Below are 15,658 nucleotides of genomic sequence, written 5' to 3'. Positions count from 1 at the left end.
CTATTACTGTCAAGATTTCCTACACTGATGACAGTACTTCACATACCTCACCTTCCTTCCTAGGCTTTGTTGAGCTGTACTGAAAAGAGCTACCAAGTAAGCAACCTGGGGAACATTCCTCGGGAACAAGCGAACAGCCCTCCAATAGACTGGTATTCCCACTAGTGCAACGTCAAATTTATCCGTTATGTATTCACAATACATTTATCTTTTCAATTTTAGAAGCTTCTCAAAGCTTCTAACAGGAAAGGTCTGATGGCTACAATATATTCACAATCCCAGCCGATGCCAAGGAGGGACACAGCAGATGTGCTATACCTCAGAAAAAACAGCCTCCACCATGTACAATTTTTCTCCATGTATTTCTGGAACAATTCACTATTGACAGGTTGGTCCTCAGAATCTGAAAAAAAAAAAAAAAAAAAAGAATAATACCAAAAGCCATTTGAATTAGTCCCCTCTTTGTGCTGGTCTTCAAAGAGGTAAATTAAAATGCAACTTTATAATCACTTCTCTCTCCCTCCAGCCTCATATACAGGCTCCCAGCCAAGGTACAGCTCCTCACGATCTGAACTTAAGTGAGTGCATTCCCAGTCAAAACAATCCAGGCTTACCACTAAGCCCAGCACTAGAACGCGGGCACCACGTTCTCTATGGATGGAGTAATTTTCAATTAGAGCTGCAAAATTCATCGGAAGAAACTGCTCTCTCTGTTTTGTGCAGAAGTGTATGTGTAGACATTCCAGGCAAGATATACCCAAATTGGTCTACAAACTTCCCAGCAGAGTGCCTTGAGGCGCAGTCCACCTACACACCACCTCCGTGGCCGTGGCAGGCCCCTGTGCCACCAGGGAGTGTTTCTTTGTGGGTGAGGGATCTGCAAATAGCAGGTGCCAGAGAATCACCTACTGCATACTGCAATACCCTTGACGTACAAGTTGTCTCAGATTTACTCCCAGCTCTCTTTTGAAACCTCTTCTGGCTGATTTGGAGGATTATTAGGTAACAGAAATCCTAAAAATACAAAAGCAGGCTTATCAAGCTGGGGGGAAAAACAGTAAGATGTTTCTGTGACAAAGGCTTCAGCATATGAATTATGCATCACCAAAAACTGACTTAAAATCATATGGGAGGAGGCAGATTTCTGTGCATCCAAATTCAAGCACAAAGGGCACAAGCTGGCACCGCAGGGAATTAAATGAAGTCCTGTACAAACATTATCCATTTGAGTTATCCCATTGGCCTTTTTGCCTGAGTATTATTTTGTGTTATTTGTGAGAATCTGAGGCAGGAAAACAGCGAAATAACCTGCTAACTCCTCGAAATCAGTCGTCATCACATTCAGAAAGGGCTACTGAAACCATAAGGAAGCAGGAATAGTCTGGCTTCAGCCTCATCTCTATTTCTGTCCCTGTTCCCACCCTGTGCCCATCACCATAGCAGCTAACTGCTCTTCTGTTAAACAGCAATCTTTGGGGCAGCATAGGCAGGAATATAGGGGGCTTTTGCCCAAGGGGATTCATGATTTGCTGGATAACATCAGCAAACGCTATACTTTAGAAATCACACAGGACAACTGTAACAACATAATTTCCTGTTGTTTTCTAAGGTATGTTAACAAAGGTACATTAATGAAGTAGCCACCCACCACAAAATTCACTGTTGCTTGTCTGTGTCTTTACATTGCAAAACCATCTTTTTCATTCCCACTGCTGTCTCACATGTGCAAAAGTATCTCGCTGGGGTCCAGGAGAAAACTGAAGATCATTAGGGGAGGGAAAAAAAAATATATTTCTTTAGCTTAAAATACTTCTTCTGACTTAAAAGCTTTTGGAATCTGAAAAGCGATGAGCATCATTTTTAGAAACCACCCTGGCAACGTAGCTGTTATGTAAGTTTCAATAGAAGTGCTAATCCCAGTGCTGAACAGAAATGCCCCTGTCATGAAGCACTCAAAAACTACACCTACTGTTTATATTCTTGTGCCGTGCATTGTATCGCAGCCACTTATGTCTCTACAAAGTGAGCTCTTAAAACCAGGCGCCTGCAACTTCTCTGCCCCTCTGTTTATCTTCAGCAGTGGATTCATTTACGTTGCTACATAAACGATTGTGGTAGTTTATCGAAGGATGAAATGTGACCTGGAGAGACTGCTTTCAGGTATCTTTTAAAAATAACAATAAACATACATGAAAGCATTTCTTAGCCTGTATTTTTTTTTCTGGTGTAACACAAACTCAGATTCTTAGTACTTTGAAAGACTCCACGATTAATGAAGAGGAAGTGAAAGCAAAATTGTCACTTAGAAAAAAAAAAAAGATAGCATTTAAAAGGGATAGGAAATTCGATCAGACCACTTCAAATGTGATTGTTTTTAATCCCAAGTGAATTCCCACACCTGACAAACAGGCTGCAGAGCATCTTTTAGCTCAAGACAAATATCCTTTACTCCTCGCATCATGTATGAGACTGAGAAAAACCCACCAAAAGCCAAAACCCAACCAACACTCCCCCCCACCCCCAACCTCCCACCAAACCCCAACCCAGGAATATTTTCAGACCTGAACAAAAAACCTTTGAACCTTCTTTGTTAAGATTGAAGAAGCAATCAGAAATCATATTTTTCAAGATACCCATTTCCTACGTACTGGCGCTGCACAGTGACAAACAATATATGCCAGATATATTTACACTACATACTTCATAGCAGGAAACATAACCAATGCAAAGAGCATATTCCATGAATTTACTGAAACCCGAAACTATTTACCATTCCATTTGCACATATTTATAAGTGGGTTTTCCCTCAACCAACCTGTTCCTCCGTTGGCATATGCAAAGCGTGCTCATGAGATTAGCACCTGGCATTTATAAAATGATTTATTTCAATGCATGTTTGCATTTCCACTTTAGCTTCCCCTCATAAAGGCAGAAGAAGGTCACACAGCTATGGTACGTTTTCACCTGTTTGGTTCCATTTTGGATCATGCTGTATTACTACAGAATGAAAAAGTGTTACAGGAACACAGCCGGTTGACACTGGCCATCGTGGCAGAGGAGGCCACCAAGCAGCTCCCCTGGGCTACTGCCAGGGTCAGGGTCCCAGAGCTGTGCAGACCCTCCAGAACTGCCCACCTCCACAACTGGCAGAAGCAGCACAACCACCTGGCAGTCACACAGCCTCTCCGTTTCTTCACCTTTTCGGTTAGGCCAGGCTACGCCACACCTAAGAACGGAGTTTGTTTCTTCTGGCTTTGAAGAGAGAGGGTTGGCAGATTTACCTCAAGGTTTTCAGGCTTGATCAATGCCCTCCAAGTTGTGCTAGACACTGGAAGAGCTAGGAGGGGGATCTTCACTGCACGCTGAGCAAGGGTCATCCGGATCAACTGGCAAGCATCTGGCAGCGCTGGAACTGATTACACCCGCCCGGCCGTGCACAGCTTCGAGTATTTACTGATCCTTACTCCTCAACCCCTTTTACTACTCAGTTCATGCATCTGACTACTGTTACAGGACAAAACACATCATCAAGATAAAAACAGACATCGTGTTTCAATAATAAACACTGATGCTGGCATAGGCCATGAAAATTACAGAACTAATTAGACGATCACAACATAATGCTCCACGTATTAAAACACAGCCAAGCAAGAGATGGGGAGAAGCGACTGGTGGATTTTTGAAGTAATTTTATTTTGCAAATAATTTTTGCTTTAACCTACTACAGCTACTGAACAACTTTAGTTGCATTAGAAACATATGTCCCTATCTATCAGAAAAACCTAACATACATATATCCATTTTGCTGCAACTTACTTGTCATCTTCCTAGTCTCCTCCCCATCACTGGCTCCATCTTTTGAAGCTACAGAATGAGGTCAGCATCTCATAATTTGAGCATTAAACCACAAAAGGATGAAGTTCTGTTTCTAGTCTTGGTTTTCTTTGGGACCTGAGCAACTGTGTAGATTTTGAATCTATGTAAGTATTTACCTTTGCAGTGATTTCCAAGGGGGGCACAGTAAAGCTGCTGCAGCAGGGCAGGGTCCCTGTCACTGACCAAGACACACTGACCCAGGAACTTCATATGAAACAAGAGTAAAAGCAGTTTGGTTTCCAGTTTACTGCCTGAGACAAGCAAGACAGAAGAAACATAAAAGAAGATGAAGCATAAGGAATAATGAGACACTAAAACCTGATATGAAGGCAGATTAACAGCCTGATGGCCTGTCTACCCTAAGCATCATAGGAAGGTATAGCTTTAAAACAGAGGCTTAAATAAAAAGCTGTTTTTGTGGTGTTTACAGCCAGTTGGGCATGGGAGAAAGCTCCTTTCTGTTCAAACTGTACTGAGGTGCAGCCGATTGCTATCAATTCCCATGTGCACAGGTCGGGCAAACATCTCAGAAGAGAAATAAAATGATGCACAGAAGTGCAGATCTGGACCTTGACTGCACAAAGACTGTAGTGGAATAGATGCCTGCAGATGAAACCTGGAAGACAGAAGATGCGGAATGTGCACAGAAAGAATATTATTGTGTACACTAAGAATATGATTAAGAAAGATCACACACACACACACTCCCCAATTATAGACGTCCAGTCAGCATGGAATCTCTAGCTGGACAACACGACTGACAGTGTTCAATGTTTGATCAATGAAAAAAAAGGATGAAGAACTAGCATTAATGTTTGTCTAAGAAAAAAACAACTAGAAACTTCAAAATTTGAAATGAATTCAAGAATCAGATATCAGCCTGGAAGTGCTGTTGGACAGAATCACAGAGAACCCCAAACGACTGGTTTAACTTCCTACTTCTAAAAATGTGGCCATTACTAGACTAAGAAAAACTAAACCCAAAGAGACTCTAATCATTTAGTGAAGAGGAGAGTTAGCTCTTTATTCTGCCAGCATTCGAGTTCTCCTATCTTTAACAGACATGATTAAATTAATTCATCAATTAGTAAATGAGTTCAGTTAGTTCATGGCGTGTAATTAATTTATTCTACTCTGTTAACAGGCACATCCTAATGTTGCTTTGGAGCATTTTGTGAGTTCAATTTAATTTATTAGACACAATGAGAAAAGGGGAACTTGAAAGCAGAAAACAAAATCGTAACCAAGACGGATGCAAACCTTACTGCGATTAATGCACAACACATATCGCAGCGAGCATGTGCCAGCAAGGCACGCTCCCTGCTTGGCAGGGCTGACCATTCTGCATTAACTGTTCTGTGATTAAAAGAGGTCCGAGACGATGGGTGCAGGAACGTGGCAGCTGCCAGCCTGCCATGGTGCCCCCAGAGCCATTTCTCTGCAGGTGGACTGCGTTTTCATTTTACATTCTCCCTTTCAGTCCCTTGCAAATAAACACTTTCATCCAGAGATTCCTTTTTCACGGAACTACTTTGGATTTCTTTGTGGTTTTAATACCGGCCAAGGAAATCCACTCAAGATTACCCTCACAACTGTCTACTGTAGCAACTGCAAAGATTTAGAAGGGTTAAAACAGTCAAAGTGATGACTGGGATAATAAAGCATGTGCTGTGTAACACCAGCTGCAAAGGTCTTGACAAAGTAAGGTTTAAAAAAAAAAAGAGTCTTTAAATGTAAAACCTAATAGTTATTTGAATGTATGTACATACATCTGCATACTGAAGTCCGAGGATAAAGCAGAAGCCACAAGAACTCTGAACTGGCGTGGGATGGTGGCATCAGGCAGAATGTGCAGAATTGCACATGCATCAGCACTAAGATGGGCGCAGCACCCTGTTAGGTACGATCTGCCGCTCAGCAACGCTGCCTCTTTTTAGCAGCTTTCTTTCAGCACAGAGAGAAAACAGCAAAGGATGCTCACTAGCCAAGAAAAGAAATCAGCTGAACCATGATCACGTTAGTAGATTACTATTAAGCCCTTATTAACAGGAAAACTAAGTTAGGCTTCTATCAATAACAAGCCAAAATTTTTTTTCTTGCATCAGTGCAACACACACACGTCTGGAGTTCCGGGGAAGCCCAGCTTTTCTACTGAACGGCTGACGCAGCACTCAGCAGTAAGATGCTGCTGCCCCTGCAGACGGCTGCCCAACAAATGCCCCTTGCCATGAGACGGGGAGGCTGCAGGCATCAGCCACATGGCCCATCTTTGTTCTGCCTGAATTGTGGCAGAATTGAGGTGCCGGGAGTGATAAAACCTCTCTACTCAGTAGCTGCTTGGGCATCGGCACATGCTCTATTAGAGCCTGGTATTACCTGCTGTTCGCAATCCAAGGTGACCCACTTGGAGTGAGGGAACCTGCTTCTCACCTACACTCTGCTGCAATCCATTTAGGCAAAGAGCAGCCTAAACACCATGCAAGCCCCCTGAAAAGGCCCCAAACCCACCTAAATCCATGCCAGCAACAGAGCTCTTTCCAGAACACGGCTACACAGCAGCACTGGTGCTCACCACCTTCACTGGCGTCTGGCCACCCAGAAAGCAGAAGAGCCCCTTTTTGTGTCTTCTCAACCTGCAGTTTCACACTACCCTGGAAAATCGAAGCACTACAGATCCAACATGCAAGGCTGAACACCTCTTTGCAATGGTCATGCCACTCCTGGTACCTGAACAAGCTTTTTTTGGAGCCCACCTGAGCTCCCCGTACTCACTGCCACGTGCACCTGCCCTCAGAACGACTGATGCCCAAATCCTGGTCTAACGCATTACAAAACAAAGTCCCTCTGAAGTGTCTCTCTTTATATGCTGGTTATTCTGATTATATCCTGGTTATTCTGATATTATTCCAAAATAATGAGAATTATATCATGTCGCACCCCTGCCATTTTCATAACAGCAAGCGTTCCCCCAGCTTCTCTCCATCTCATTCTGTCCTGTTCCTGTTCCGCTGAAAACTGAGCTCTCCACTGTGATCCAACACTTTCGCACAGCAGATGTGGGAAGCATTTCCTAATTCTGGCCCAGGCAGCGAGTTCCACACCCAAGGGCAAAAATCCAGCACAGAGATGTAAACTGGGTATCTATGAGCTTTAAAAAACAAATGTAAAAAACTTCAGTCTCAGCTCAGTACTGGGTATTTCAGAAGAGAGTGTATGTCGCATGTACAAGGGACACAGATAAATCTGAAGCTTAAAATACATGTTGCCTGTGTTACTCCTGTATTTCCATGGAAATTTGGTAACAGTCTGGATTAAAGTTTGTGTATGAGGAAAGAAAATGAGTAATTAGAAGATTTTGGAAGTGCTTGAGAGGCTAGTGACACAGAGGAAAGACAAAGTTGATTCAGACTACAGTACAGCACTGAAATAAGATAAGGAATGACTATGATTACGTCTGAGGTACTGTAAATTAAGACGAACTGTAGCAGAACTGTTATAGTGGCTCATTAATTCTATTGCTAATCATTACATCACACTTCACAGACTCCTTGTGGAATTCCCTCCTAACAGCCCCTGCTTTATCTGCAGTTTTTGCAGAAGAAATTACAGTAACTTAAGCTATGAGGGAGTAATCGTGTCAGGGGGCTGGTGAGGAATATAGGCACTTTCATTTCCAGACTGGAGCAGTCCTCTCTTCACTGTATTCTCTAAAACATCGAACTGAAAGAGCACTCATTCTGCTTTCAAGGGTCAGAAAAGTTATATTAGGTTTCCAGTTCAGATGAGGATAATGTACGTCCTGTATGGATGTGACAAACAGCTAAAATAATTGAACATGCAAGCTGCACTGTACAGACCTATAAAATAATCCAGACACAAAGCAGCAAGTCAGAAGTCAGACAAGACACGGGAATAGGTATTATTAAACTTGTGAAAATTCATTTCAAGCTGTATAATTAAGCCCACACAACAAATAATTATTTTTCTTATCCACAAGTGTAGCTCCCTTGCTTCAAGCGTCGATATTACTAATATATTGTACCATCACCCATGAGTACAACAACCTTCCTGGTCTCTTCAGGAGGGGTCCGGTACCCTAGTCCCAGGTATTTGCAGATACAAGGGAATGGAGGAGAAGGATTGGCTACAATGCCCCAGTCAAACCAAACTTCTTCCTCCCCAAATCCATCGTACTGCGTCCTAAAAGAGAGGTGCTGAGCATGTCTGCTGCACTGCTGCTCTGAGTCCCTGCTGGCACTATCTGCTCTTTGAAATACTCCGTGGAGAAGATTTCCAGCACACTGTGAGTCCTGCACAACTCTGCCTCCGACCCTTCCTGTTAGGGACTCCTGAGCAATGGGCTTTATCTCATTAATTCAGTGGTTTTTAGGAAACTACTCTTTCCTGCCAGTTTTTAAACCCAAAGGAATTTTCTAGATGTGCAGTGACAGTGCATGAGTAATAGCTCCCTCATTAAACTACCAGAGAGTCATAAAACAAAACAAATTGTTCAGCTTCCCAGTGTTTTTCCAATTTGCTTTCCCTTTCCAAGCCCTGTAGTGCTCAAAAACATCCAAACTATCTAAGTGACGTCATTTATAGTCAGAATACTTAAAGGAAACAACATGTCCATAGCATGTTGCTCAATCTTCTGGTATTCTTGCACTCATTTATTTTTGCCCCAGGGTAGTTTCAAGGCTTGGTTGTTGTTTTTTTGGGGTTTTTTTGTTAGTTTTTTTAAATCAAGAGCTAGTTGTGCCCACATGAAATGTATGCCTCTGAAGTCCGCCATCAAAAGCTTGTCTGGCGCGAGAGAAGGAGCTGCACTACGTTCGCTGCTGCCTGGCAGCCCTCGGTACGTCTCTTGTCTTCATGCCAAACACTCTCCATGCCCACAGCTGACAAGCAGGGTGGTGCAGTGCGGGGAGCCGTAGAGATGTGAAAGACGAGAGAACAAACCCTGCTCTCCCACGGCAGGGCTTCTGCATCTCCTGCCACAGCAGCCACGATTGCTGTTCCTCCTGCGCTTGAAAAATGGTCCTCCATAGGGAAACGGTACTCAGCCCGAACCTGGAACACAGCTTTGCTTTACGTTTGCCGTGGGGCAGGCTTGCGGTAAGAAACCACTCTGCACCTCTCCTGAACAGAGGGGGGGTAGCTGTGTTTCTGGAGTGCCTTTGACGATGGCAGGTAACAGGTTCTTCATCCTATTTTGAAATCTGGCAGTCAAACTACATAGTCCAACGATTCAAGGAATACTTTGAAAGGCCACAATTTCTACGGTAGTTTGTGAAAATGAAAGACAAGACTGAGTCTCCTGCGTTTCTGTCCAGGATGAAGCAGCTTGTACTCAGCACTGATCCAGACATACCTTCCTACCCAACACAGTACCCAGCATTTCAGAAACTACACCCTATGAGTGTCTTTCTGTACCCACCTCCAGCATGCACAGTATCTTTGTGCAGTAGCTCAGGTTTGAAGAATGTAAACAGAAAAAATGAGAACAGTCCCACGTTTTGAAAAACAGAAGAAAAAAAAGCCAACAAAGCAGAAGACACCAAATTCAACCCTGGGAGATGAACAGGTTTCAGAATACTTGTATTTAACATATATTTTGGTAAGCTTGCAGAAACGCTAACAAACTACCACAGTTTTCAGAACAATCCTTTTAAGGTACACGCGTAATCCCCACATTACAGACAGCAAAGGAAGGACTGAACGAAGTCACTGTAAGGTGACAAAGTTCAGTGTTTTTACTGGAAAATGTGGCTTACTTCAGGAAAACTTACACTCCTTTTGCCTAAACATCTGGGAGCTACAGAATGAAAACCATTTCAGACAGTCCTAACCTCTCACACCACTGAGATTTTAATTCTGTCTTGTAATGAGCAGCAGAAAGCAACAGAATGAGATGATCTGGGAGCTCCAGCCCATGGTTCCCAACCCGTCCGGCGAAGTGGTGAGGACACCCATAAAACGTACCAAGCTCACTGACCTTCCCGGTTTCTCCAGGCCAGGGCTAGAAAACAAAACAGCTGAATGCTTATTCCCTTGTAGAGGGGAGGGCTGGCACCCTGCTGGCTGGCTGTCTCCCAATCAATGGTTTTGATGCTGAGGAAGAATCAGCAGCTTTAAATACACATCTGAGACCGACAAAAAAGGAGCACGATTAGAAGTCAGCCAGAGGCTGCTTGAGCAAAAGCTGAGCACAGACCCCATCCCAGAGCCTCAAGGATGTTCAAGAGCCTTACTGCTAACAATTTCACTGCAAGTTAGGTATCCAAATGCCTCTAAGGACACAAGTTGTTAGAATTTGCCTCTTTACATTGCTGTATAATTGGTAACAAAGGTGGGAACAACTTGCCAGCTTAGCTTGTCTCATCATCCTTACAAAAGAGTGCGGACGTACGGAGGAGAAACGTGGATTTTCGTCAGGACTGAAATACGTAGCAGACACTGTGGCAGATGGCACTGGATGAACTAAAATGGAATTTGAAGTTCAGGATATTTTAGAGCAGGTTCATTTGAGATGAAACAAGGCAACAGCTTAAGAAATACAGAATAGTGACGACAGACAAAAAACCTACTCTAATTCATCCTTCTCCTAACATACGGAGAGGTTAAATGAACTAAACCAATTATAAATATTTAGGCATTCACATTATGGTCACAAGGGAATACTGACCGGTCCCAATTCATTGGCATCCGCACAAGGACATGTAACGCCACCGCTGCCCTGCATGGTTTGCAGCCGAAGGGTGAGGGAATCCTCTCTGCATCTGAGCACAGATGAAGTGTGGACCTCAAGAATATGCCAGAGCCAAGCGAAGGGTTACAAAATAAAGTCTTAGATTTACTCCAAGATTATTAGTTAGTATGAAAGAGCAGGAATAAGCCCTCAAACCTTCAGCAATTGTCCCCTACGAGGACTCCATCACCAGTCTCCAAAGTCGTTAGTACTGGCTGCTGTTAGAGACCTTACTGGAACGGACAGATGACAGGTCTGAGACTCTTGCCAGTCCCCTGCTCCTAAGATACAACTCAGCTCTGTAGCGTTAACATTTCAGAAACAAGCACGCCTCTGAAACAGAGTCTGGACAGCATTTCCCAAACTGCAGGGCCCATCAGGCCTGCTGATAGCTCCTCATTAAAAAAAAAGCAACAAGACACAAAAAACCAACCTCTTTTCCAGGCAGTGAATGACACTAGCATGAGACTGACAACTTTCAGGATGAGGTCACCTCCGTTTCCCTTCAGAAATGAAGCTAGCAAGTACAACTAACAATAATTAAAAACTCCTTTCACAAAGGGACACTATACTTTCGTTATCTCTGTTGAAGCCTAATCAAGAGCATCACAATGAGCTTGTTGATTATTATTTTTTTTTTAAACCAAGATAGGATAAAAGACAGAAAGAAACCGGCAATTAAGAACAGAAACCCTATTTTCTTAGGTGCTGCAGTATTTTGGCACAAAATACATATTGTCGCCTTCTTCCCTAAAAGAGTAGCTCACTATGTACTAGTCAGCCATGGCAAAACATAACAAAAATTCTTATTTACAAAAAAAATATGCTTATTGGATAAATAAATGTGCTCACGACACTGAAACTTTACAGGAAGTGTAAGCAATAAGCTCTAATCACACTCATGAAAAGTTACTGTCTTTGGGTCTAACGATTTTCTTCTGCACGGGGGTCCAGCTGCATAAAAAAAATACTAAGTTTCTTTGCATCCAATTTACTATTACAAATTCTGTGAAGTTCACTGCAAAAATGTGAACTAGCTTGTATTTCACACTATTTATTATTCATATTTGTTTGATTTTACACATCATAAGAAGAAAAAACCCACAATGGTCTAATCACTAGAGATCCAGTAGTATTTGGATAGCACTTCAGCCCACCAAATATAAATGTCTGCCACTGGGCAAGCAGAATCTCTAGGTGTCAGCAACAAACTGCATCTCCAGCGATTACAACAGGAGCTTAGGACACATATGCAAAGATTTCGTTGCCTAAACACAACACCTATGCCTCCTGTCATTTGAGGTGACGTACAGCATCCTGCTGGCCCACATAAAACTCCTATAAAACTAGTGTGGTACCTGCCACCCCTATGGGTATGGCCTACGTAACCGAAGGCGTCTCCAAGGCACCAACATGCAGGCAACTGAATCCTACCCTCGTGCCCCTGCAGACACGTACGTGCACACAGGTTATGCTGTCTGGTCTTTGTATCAGAGCCAAATCCCACCCATGTATTCTGCTGCACATTACAGTGTAATAATAATTTTAAAAAACCTTTAGAAAGTTTTTATTTTTGTTGTGGAGATTAAAGGTCCCACTGTTCTGTAACAGGAAAGATATTTTAATAGTGGTTCTCTACCCATACATAGGCAGAACTGCCAGATCAGATTTACCAGCAGAGCTTTAGGGTGCAGATTAAACCTTGACAATTGGCTTTCACCCAGAAACCTGAGCACTTAAATCACTTCTAAAGTGTGATTACTTTTAGAAGATTTACTGTTATAACCCCAAAGTGACCCTGCTGCTGCGCAGTGCACGCTATCACTTGAGTGCTGCCTACAGTGATCCGAGAAGCATCACACAGGAGCACGGGTCCTCCTCTCCCAGTAGCACAGACTGAGCAAATTTTAGGACAGAAGGGTTAAGTCTAGGGACCTGGAAATGAGAGGGTTAAGTGGCATGCATGCAGGACTGGAGGGGTGAGTCATGAAGCAGGGTAGGTGCAGCAGCAGGATGCCCACTGGCCCACCATGTCCCCAACAGATGAGAGGTGCCAGCCAGCAGCCGAGAATAGCAGCGGGACAGGCGAAGGGAAGGAAACATACGGTCTGAAACAAGAGGTCAACCCAGTCCGAACACACCGGCTTTCAGAGTACAGCTTTCCAGGGCGCTGAACTCCGCAAACCCCCACCGGTGCCAACGGGCAGCTCTAAAGGCAGAGAACCACAGACCAAGGATGTTGTGACACAAAAGCAGATCATTCCATCGCTGCTATTTCATAGATGTTTACAGCTGGGCTGAGTGTAAACAGGGAAGTCACATGGCATCTGTAGTGTCACGCAGTGACTTCCTTAGTGTCACAGAGGCTTAGAACATAGTTTTTAACATCTGTTAGCCCATACGGTGTGTGCAAAACCGGGAACCTTTAAGCAGCTCCTATTAACACCCATCTCAGCCACCCTCCATGACTCAGGAATCTGTTTCTGGATGCTAGCGTGTATTTTCCACTTCCTTTCCCTGCAGTGTATATAACAGCAACAAATCTGAATGCTGACACAGTAAGTAGACTGATTGCAGTATTTTATTTTTTGGACTGAGTCCCAATTTTAGTCTGATCTGGCTCTCAGATAGGAGGCTGTACATTGTCACGTAGTTTGTAAAAGCAGTTGCTACACTGATTTGACTAGATATGCAAGGCTGTGCATCTGCATTTCAGAAAGCCAGATCATGCACACTGCAGATGCATCAAATTTTCTCAGAATAATAAACTGGAAATATATTGAAAACAATATGGAAATAATTTTATGGGTTTCTTCCAAACATGCAGATATAAATACAGGTCAAATTTGCAGAGTGTTCAAATTTGCATCATCGTGTTTTAAAAGCAATCTGAGTAGCAAACATTTTTATAACAGCTCAGAGAACAAGCCTGAGAGACAGCAGATTTGGACCTTTTTCTCCTACTGCTACGCCACTGACTGTGGATCATGCCAGGCTCTGGGAAAAACTCAACTTTTCATCAATTACCCAAATGACAGGTGAAATTTTCCAACTGCTCAGCATCCAGAAGGTGTCACCAACCAGCTGGAATTAGGTGCTGTCTGCTGCCCGGCACTTTGAAAATCTGTTTTTTTAAAGGATGGTTCTACACTTAAACTGGAAATTTATTTATCAGTACGTATCCACAAATATAAGCGGTTTAAACAAATTTATCTGAAGTACATCAACAGCTCAGAAGCTGGCTTTCCTACATACTGTAAAACCAGAAATTCACTGTCCCTTTTCCACAGTCATGCTAACAGAGAAAGCTGCTCTTTTCCTCCATTTTTTTTTTTAATACTGCCTATGCAGCAATACCTCTGTTACAAATTTTGAGGATGAAAAGGTTAACTCTGCTTATTTCACATGGCAGTTATCCCCTTCTTTGACACAATTTTATTACCTTCATTCAAGAAAGAATGTAGCCTTGCTAATACAAGTGGCAGTCTGACAATTACTTGTACATAACTTCTAATGGACATACCATTTTGAGACCATGTTTGACGTGAATTCCCACCCTATGATATGGCTATGATTTGGTCTGCACATACAATTTCAGACTAAAACCTTAACACTTCCAAGGCAACTCCTGAATGACTGGATGAAGGTGGTCTTCAGATCCCTTACTATGTGTTAGGTGGTTAGCATTTCTTCTACTAAATGAACCGTTACGTTTTTAAGCAGACAAATTACTCTCTCAAAAATCGATTGGTTCTACTAGACTGAGCAAGACAGACTAATAGCAAAAACTTATTCCTGGCAATAAATAATATGTTGTTTTGAACTATTTTTCAGGCCAGAACTATACAGTAGCTCCCATGCATAGGAGACTCCATCCATAAAACACAGGAATATCTTAAGAGGGTGCCATGAATCTTACTACAAAAGGTGTGTGACATATCTTCCAGATAGGAAGCATTACAAAAATGTCATTACACACACATATTTTTAATATTAGGCAAATGAGACATCTTGCATGCAGCTACAATCTTAGGGCACTGATCACAACTGAAACACACAGCTGATGTGGAGGGAAGATTCAGACAAAACCACAGAATCACAAGGGATGGGTGATGTATTTTTTACCACCTTCCTTGCCCTACCCCCATTTCAGTGTTTTAAACTGTTTCAGCATGCTAAAATAAACAAACAAATAAAGAAAGAAATATCTTACTTCTTCTTTAAGCTGCCTGGTTGTTACCCTACAGACGCTATCTCAGCGTTACCCAGTCAGTACAGCTAAGGGCATTCATTGCTTTCTTTTCTACCCAGATCAAGCAAGTGGTTCCCTTCACTTTCTCTTGAGCAAAGAAACAAAGAGAAAAAAACTCCAGGTAGTGAAAGTCTTGGAAGATACTATCTTGAGAAAGAAAATCTATTTTACAACAGCAGGAAACAAGTAAGATAATAGGTATAGACTTCAGACAGCCTATTTCAATTTTGTGTTTAAAACACTAGCTGGAGGGCTCAGAACTCTATGGTACAGAACTGAAGTGAAATAAGCCAAGCAAAAGGGATATACTTCTAAGCAACGCACCTTTTGACCGTGTTGCTCTGAACTTTCTCTGTAGCATCTAAAACATACCGCTCCTCTGCGCAAGCCCAAGCCTTGAAAAAGTTAGTAAACCTTCTCTCCTGTAGTAGCTTCCTGCACCTGCCCCTACAGGTAATAAAGGCTTAGAAGGATCAGAACTGCAATGTTGATGAAACTTTTTTTTTTTTCTGCTCCACAAGCTGCTAATTTCTTAATCTTAAAATGAAAGGAGTGGCTGTGTTTAAAAAAAAAAAAAAAAAAAAGGGGAAAGAAAAACAACATAATGAAAAGGAAGCACACACCCATGTGGAAAAAAATGGCAAAAGATGAAGCATGCTCATTACAAATGCTTTGTAACCTTGTCACTGAAAAACCCCAAACAATTAATTAAACAGAAGGGAAACTTCCAAGGTTTTCATTCCAGTGTATTCTCAGAATCTTACAACTGTCCACACTTCCAT

At 42.5% G+C, this 15,658-nt stretch overlaps 1 protein-coding gene across 1 annotated transcript in view; it reads right to left on the bottom strand.

The window, feature by feature from the left end:
• The window catches only part of LOC308066323 (uncharacterized protein), a gene marked incomplete at its 5' end in the record, with an annotated part of 129,465 nt that overhangs the window by 7,098 nt on the left and 106,709 nt on the right, over positions 1-15,658 (bottom strand). The window contains 4 exons of the mRNA XM_080393453.1: positions 319-403; positions 1,649-1,757; positions 1,970-2,164; positions 3,993-4,127. The remainder of the gene's footprint in view (positions 1-318; positions 404-1,648; positions 1,758-1,969; positions 2,165-3,992; positions 4,128-15,658) is intronic.

The sequence above is a fragment of the Falco punctatus genome (genome assembly GCF_963210335.1).
Source record: "Falco punctatus genome assembly, chromosome: 6".
NCBI lineage: Eukaryota > Metazoa > Chordata > Aves > Falconiformes > Falconidae > Falco > Falco punctatus.
The sequence above is the reverse complement of the archived record's forward strand: the minus strand, read 5'-3'. Positions and strand labels throughout refer to the sequence as shown.